Raw genomic sequence first — 8,373 nt, forward strand, 5'->3', positions numbered from 1 at the left:
CCTCCAGGTTATAGGACTATACGTCCTCTTTTTTACTTAAGTTACTTTGAGTTTCTATGACTTGCTGTCAAAGGAGTCTTGAGAAGTATAGTTTTATGCAACTATTTAATCATACTGAAATCATAATTGTAGAAGAAGGCATATGCTTATTTATTAAAGGTGAAGAGTCCTTCCATCCCATCTGCCTCCCCTGGGCAACTCTAAGAGCAGGACACTCTAGTGCTTATCAGATTGAGGCTTCTGAGACACTCCTCTCATGTTGTGTTAAGACAAGGCCCCCTAAACTGGTAGCCTGATCCTCTAGAGACTCTATGGAAGAGTGCTATTATGTCTATGCAAATGTGTGCTCTTCTGGGGAAAGAGTCTGTATTTCATCATATAGTAAAGGGAACGGTAAACAAAAAGAGGTTAAAATCACTCTTGAGTGATAAAAAGTCCTATGTTAAAGCCTGCATTTACACCTCCCAGTGTCAGGTAGCTAGACTTTTTAATTAGAGAATTTGAAACAATGAAGAAGCAAGGCCACCATCTTATCAACATCATGAAATCACTTTCAAAAATATAAATCTATTAAATGTTTAAAATATTTCACTTAAAACGTTCATTTTATTATGGGCCATCTGCAGTTACTGCCATCTAAAGGATGGGAAAGGCATGTAGCTGCAACAAATGACTAAAGATTTGCTTTCCAGAAAAGTTCAAATGTTCTTTCAGTGTTATGTTTACAAATAAAAGACTGTCATTTGCTTTTTATATTAGCATTAAATAATAATTCTCAGTAGTATCAATACATTTCACATGCCACTGATTAAATCCTGAATATTCATGCATGTATTAAAAAGCCTTCTATTGCTATGGTGGAACCTAATATCATGGAATGTGTTCCAGCTTTCCTTTAGGGGGAAGAATGTTCTAACTGAAAATTATATCAAAGTTGGTCCTTATCAATGAAAACAATCACAAAGAGAAAGAGGGAAGATTGCCTATAAATTATAGGAGAGGCTAGATTCCCAATGAAAATATGAACCTTTTATTGGCTTGGGGCCTGAAGAGACTAATATTCAAGTAGCAATGAGTGTCTTTCAACTCAAAGGGTCCACTGTATGTACAAATCCCCATGTTTTTTCAGGTCATGAAGCAACAGAATTCCACAATAATATGGTTGAGGAAAATGGAGAACTGTCCACTGAGGAGCCCAGCATAATAATGAACAACTATCTGGAATCTTTGGCTTTGGTAACAAGCTAATACTGCCCTAGGTAGGTTAAATTAAAAAAAAAAAAAAAAGTGGAAAATAACTTTGCTTTCATGGCATGCTTGGTTAGGCACTTACTGGCCCTTTAAAGTAGAATAACAGCAACTCAGAACACCTTTAGGCCAGAGTGTCCTATCCTTGGCACTATTGATATTTTGGGTTCAATAATTCTTTGCTGTTGGGGGGCTGCAAATTCTCAGGGCCTACTACACTACTATAAAGTGAGAGTGGCGCCACCCCTCCAAGTGATTCTGAGGCTGGTTAAAGTTTGAGGAATAGTAATCTAACACAACTCTCTCATTTTACAATAAAATAAACCAGTTGGTTAAGTCTTATCTCAGATTAAATGTCTGGTTAGAGTCAAAACAGTACATTATATCTTATTCTCTATAGAATTTGCTAAGTGTGGCCTTGGAGAAACAGGTGGGTATCCTGCAAAGGTATTTCATCCAGGCACCAACTACATGAAATATCCTGCTGCAAAGCAGAAAGCATTTCAAGACTTACTGAATATGTTTCATAAATCTGGTCTCCTAGATTCCCAGGTTCTTGGGTTATATGCAGAACAATTCACTTTTATCAACACTTTATTTTTCTAAAGATAGGTTAATAATATAAAAATTTTATGACTGATTATGTATAATTAGTTTACAGCTAGAGTACTTTTTTTGTGTGTACTTGACTAGATACCTATTTCATCATGAAATAGGTATGGCTTACTATTAAATAATAGGAGGGCTATTATTTATTTAATACTATTAAATAAATAGGAGGGCTTACTTTTACAGCCACAGGTATTATTACCGTTATTGATGTTGTTAGATATATTGATTTAGAATTTTAAACTTTTCCATAAAGTTGACTGGAATGAAAAGCAGTTAATATATTCTAGAAAATAAAAATGTGACTATGCAGCCATAAAAAAGAATGAGATCACGACTTTTGAGGGAACATAGATGGAGCTGGAGGCTCCATCCTCCAGTTCCATCCATTTTTCTGTTCCTACATTAGCAAACTAACATAGCAACAGAAAACCAAATACCGCATGTTCTCACTGATAAGTGGGAGCTAAATAATGAGAACTCATAGATATAAAGAGGGGAACAACAGACACTGGGGCCTACGTGAGGGTGGAGAGTTGGAGGAGAGAAGCAGAAAAAATAATTATATTGGGTACTAGGTTTAGTATCTGGGTGATGAAATAATCTGTACAAAAAACCCCTGTGACACGAGTTTAGCTATATAACAAGCCGGCATATGTACCCCTAAACCCAAAACAAGATTTAAAAAAAGAAAAGAAAAATGTGTCAACCTTATGTATTTGAGAAATCCTATCTAGATCATTTAAAAAAGAAAATAAAGTTAGCAAGAAAGTAGATTACTGTGCAAAATTAATTTTTATCTCTGATAAACGAGTGTAGAAATGTTAAATAAAAAAAAACCACATTTATTTGCCACTTTCCTGTTTGCTTTAATAAGAAATAATGCATTCTCCAAAGACATTGTTAAATCTCATCCTTACTCTTTCTTGCCCCTCTATCCTCTGGTTACTGTGAGAATTAAGGTCTTTAATTCCAAAGAAGAGTTCTTGTGAGGCCAATTTGTGCTTTCCCTGGGAAAATGAATAAGCTGGGTAAGAACAGGTGGACCACATTTCCCACAGGAAGATGATGGTGGCTACATGTGGGTCTAGATTGCCTAAGAAGCCAAAGGGGAGAGAAGTCACAATCAAAAATGGCCTGCCTGTAATCCCAGGACTTTGGAAAGCCGAGGTGGGTGGATCATCTGAGTTCAGGAGTTCGAGACCAGCCTGGCCAACATGGCAAAACCCCATCTCTACTAAAAATGCAAAAATTAGCCGGGCGTGGTAGCAGGCGCCTGTAGTCCAGCTTCTCCGGAGGGTGAGGCAGGAGAACTGCCTGAACCCGGGAGGCAGAGCTTGCAGTGAGCTGAGATCGCACCACTGCCCTCCAGTGTTGGCAACAGAGTGAGACTCTGTCTCCAAAAGGAAAAAAAAAGGGCCTGCCTGTGGCTGTGACCCCAGGACTTTCCAATCTAGATTCTAGATTTGTGCCAAGAAACCCTTTAGAGATGTCCATTTTTCTTTTCCCTTTTAGTATCATTTAAGTACATATTATATTTGTTTATTTATTTACATATTTATGTTCAGATTTCCAAGGATGTTAAAGAAAAATGATGTATATTGTGATTGATTTACAACTGTATTGCTATTTAATTGCCATACTTTGAAATGTCTCTCTATTGAGAGGTAACGTAGTCAATATACAGATGACCATCTTTTCTTGCAGAAACACACACACACACACACAGTCGTATGTAAACAGGATCATATTATACATGCCATTTTATCATGGACATCTTCTTTTGTCTTTTTGCCTAGTTTCATCTTCTTTTCTAATCACCTTAATCTCTAAGTTAGCCAGTCTTAAAAGCTTAATGTGTATCCGTCCCAATTTTTTTATTGTACAATCATATACAAACTCATATATTCATATATTATGTTGAGCACATAGAATATAACCAAGTATTTAGAACAGTGTCTTGAACATTATAGGTGCTCAATAAATATTTGTTGAATAAATGAATGGTTTGCCTTAGAAAAATGAGATCATATTATATATACGTGTGTGTATGTGTATATGTATGTTTATATTACATATCTGGCTTTTATTGCTCAATATTCTATGTATTTTTTATATAGATTTAATTACTTCTTATAAATGGTTGTATAATAGCCCATGGTTATGAAAGTTACATCAATGTATTTAACTAGATCCCTAATTGGTAGTTCAAATGCTTTTACTTTTTGCCAGTATAAACAATAATAGCTAACACCTATTGAGTGTTTACCATGTGCTTTTTTTTTTTTTTTTTTTTTGTACTTTACATGTATTAAGCTCTTGAGGGGTTAGGTTATTCTCCCCATTTTGAAAAACTGCGCGGGAATAAGTAAGAAACTTGCCGCAGGCTATATAGCCAATACGTGGCAAACTAGTCAGTATGGCTCCAAAGTATATTTCACTAAACTACTTTTATAGAAGGTAATAAGCAACACTATTGTACAAACATTCTAATGAATGGTCCTTTATTTCTATTCAATAGTTTATCTGGTATGGAATTACTGCAGAACCATATGTGTATATTTTATATTGCTAAATTGCTCTGCAAAAAGGCAGTAACAGTTTACATTTGCACTAGCCGTGTATGAGAGGATTATTTCCTCTAGCAGCATTATTTTTAAAACTGTATGTTCATTATTTCTTTTCTTTTTTTTCAATCTGGCGGGTGAGAAGTGATATTTCATTGTTAAGTCTGTATACTTGTTGACAGTAGTGAGGTTGAACATCATATGTTTGTCAATCATTTGGATTTGCTCTACCATAAATTGTTGTATTAATTAGGGCTCTCCAGAGAAATAAAGTGTATTAGGGCTCTCCAGAGAAACAAAACCTGTGTGTGTGTGTGTGTGTGTGGTGTGTGTGTGTGTGTGTGTGTGTGTGTGTGTAATTTATTTTTATTTATTTTAAAAAATTGGCTCACATGTTTATGTTTATGGAGACTGGCAAGTCCAAAATCTGCAGGGTAGGCTGGCAGGTTGGAGACTCAAAGAGGAGACAATACTACAATCCAAGTCCAAGGGACTTCTGCTACAGAATTCTTCTTTCTCATGAGAGGTCAATGTTTTTTCTCTATTCAGATCTTCAACTGATTGGATGAGGACCACCCACAGTATAGAGGACAATCTGCCGTACTCAGACTTCACTGATTTAAATGTTAATCTCATCTAAAAGTACTCTCACAGAAACATCCATAATATTGTAGGACCAAATATTGGGACAACATTACCCAGTCAAGTTTACACTTACAATTAACCATCATAAATATCTACTAATATATTTTCCGTTTTTCTTTTTTTTCCCTTTTTTTTGAGACGGAGTCTTGCTCTGTCACTCAGGCTGGAATGCAGCGGCATGATCTTGGCTCACCACAACCTCTACCTCTTGGGTTCAAGCAATTCTCCTGCCTCAGCCTCCTTAGTAGCTGGGACTACAGGTATGTGCCACCATGCCCAGCTAATTTTTTCTATTTTTAGTGGAGATGGGGTTTCACCATGTTAGCCAGAACGGCCTCAATCTCCTGACCTCGTGATCCGCCCGCCTTGGCCTCCCAAAGTGCTAGGATTACAGGCATGAGTCACTGCACTTGGCCTTTCCTTATTTTCAATGGAATTGCTTACATCTTTTTATCACCTTGAATATTATTGTAATCAATCATTAAATGTTTTGTGAATATTTTGCCCCATCTCTCTTATAGCCTTTATTTTTTGTATCCTATTTCTCATCATTTTAAATTTTAAATTATTATTTTGAATACTTTATAATCAGTGAATCACTGAAAATGAGATGAAAATTTGGACACTATCATTTTGATAATCACTTTTGAGTTTATAGTCTTTTAAGGTGATTTTAGGAGATTTTTCAATATTTAGTTTCAATATGTATTCAATAAATATTTATCGTATTTAGTTATGATTCAATATTTATTTAAAATCAAATTGTTCTTTCAATTCTAATGAATTTTTGGAAGATGTTGAAATTAGATCTGCTCTTTTCCAAAGTAAGGAATCTAGAGCAAATGGTTCCCACATGTGGAAACTATTGTTTAGAGGTTTTAAAAGTTTAAACCATTCATATGTAATATCGTGGTTATAATGTTTAATTCTTAGAAGAACTAGTCGAATTAATTTCCGAATTTATTTATTCCATACCATGTTTATTTTAAAATTTTTCTTCAAAACTGCTTAAAACATAGTCTAACCAAATTGTTGAAACATTGTCCTCATTCAATTTGACTGTCAATTTTAATTTTTAGTAAGTATATATATGTGCTATTCCTGCTTGTCAAGCCAAAATATGAAAATTCAGTTAATGAGTAACAGTATTTAAGCATCAGAGTCTGTTTTAAAACTGAAAAAAAAAAAGTATGTGTACTAAAGAAAAGCTTCAGCCTCTCAGTCTTACGCAATTATTTTTCTATTCATTTAATTTTTATACATTACTTCTTATAACTACTAGCATCAAATTAGTATCTTGCTATATTTTTATCTCATATTATCACAGAGGAAAAAGTACTGTATAATTATATACACTCTTCAGTATATGATTATTAGTAATTACAATTAATATTTTTAAATTAGTGATTTTTGTTGCAGGATTTATTTGTTAGTAAAAGTTTTTATATCCTATATGTAAGATAACTCCCTGTTCCTGTGATATAACTTGTATTAGATTATTGGCTTCTGGAAGGCAAGTAACAGACTTTTTAAAAAAAATTCACTTAACTTCCAATCATATATTGTTTTTATATTGTATATTCAGTTGGTTGACAACGTGAGGGCTTTTGAATTAGGCAAGGGAAAGAATCATTTAATATTTAAATAACTTATTGTAGGAGCCTGATGAATCTTTTCCTTTGGAAAGCAGACAGGACAGTTTTAGTGTGGTGTCATCTATAATAGGAGGTCTAGAAGAGCTTAGAGAATCTTAGAACTCAATTGTTATCTATGTTTTTACACCCCTTTCAGTAATGATTTGGGAAAAAATGTAAAAATTTCAAAAAGGGAAAGATGAACCCTGGGCTCTGCATAGTATGGTAATTAAAAGGTTGGATTTTACAGACTCAATATTGACAAGAAAATGATGGATGGGTTTTCATTTTCCCATCTCCATCATATTCTCAATATTTCTCAAATAATAGCAATACCAAGATTAAAAATATACATGTAAATGGGAAGAAAAGCCTATGTAGAAAATTTTGCTAGAAAATAAAGGGCTTTTAACACAAATATTACTTCTAGACTATTCCCTCCCCTTCACCCCTATCAGCCCTCTTTCTAACACGTTTGAAGCTCCTAATGAATAGTAGCCCCCTGAAGCTGCTAGGTGAAACTGCCTGGACTTGAAGACGGGCCTTCCACTTATTAGTGATTGAGTTACTTAAAATAAGGATGATAAAAACCTGCTTCATGAGGTGTACTCCTCACTTTATAACTTTCACCTGTTGCTATTTGTTTTATTTTAGGGATTTATCATTATTTTTTGAGGAAATTAAAAGAACAGAGATAAAATCCCTGTCATTTATAAAACCCACAGGATAAAAGCAAAAAACCTTTGCTCTGTCGTTTGGGTTCTTCTGTCTATATGTAACAATCTGTTTCATACATGGATCTCATATATGAAAACCTAAATTTTTGTATAAGATACAAGAGAGTGGATTTACCAGATAAACGTATTTCACTAATGCAAGGAATTTAACCTATCAAAGACTTTCCCTATTTGCTGCAGAAAATTTTAGAAATGCAAGCAATAAAATCAATAATTTAAAAAAATCTTGTCTTTGGCATGTTGAAGAACTTTTATACTTCTAAAAGTGTACTTATTTGTAGTCAGTGATGAACCTCTCTACACATCTTAGCCCTATGTAATGTTGGGGGTAGAAAACGAGTAGAGGTGTTGAGAAATCTTAGGCTAGTTGAAATACTTTAGAAACGTCAGAATGTTGAATTACCATCCCTCTGACTTAGAAAGAGAAATACCAACACTCGGGAAGATTACCATCAGAAACAACTTTGGAAAGTTTAATTTGGTCATTGTTTTTAAAATTAGAAATAATGTACAGAAAGTACTGAAACAAAGCATTCTCACAATAAATAGTAGCTATTCCTGTAACTTCTTACAGTGGAGGCCCAATATACATTGTATTCTCATATTTGTACTTCCTCCCCACATGTAGCGCATATTTGGCCAACATATGAATTTTCATCCAAAGAATGAATGACATCAATGACAGGCTGGTCGCACTCCGCACTCCGGTGGTCCAGGTTAGACCGTGAGGCCACGAGGAAACTGCGGATAAGACAGTGTCCAATTTGCCTATACCGCCTGCTAAACTACAAGTCCCAGTACGCAAACTCCATGGTTGCAGTGCATACTGGAAGAAAGTCTCCAGCTCTTCATTGGCCACGTAGGAGAATCTCCAGTGTGTGTAAAAGCGCGGGCTTTAACGCACGTACGCACGGAGACTGCGCAGATCTCCTC

The sequence above is a fragment of the Trachypithecus francoisi genome, unplaced genomic scaffold (assembly GCF_009764315.1).
Source record: "Trachypithecus francoisi isolate TF-2019V2 unplaced genomic scaffold, Tfra_2.0 Lachesis_group11, whole genome shotgun sequence".
NCBI classification, from domain to species: Eukaryota; Metazoa; Chordata; class Mammalia; order Primates; family Cercopithecidae; genus Trachypithecus; species Trachypithecus francoisi.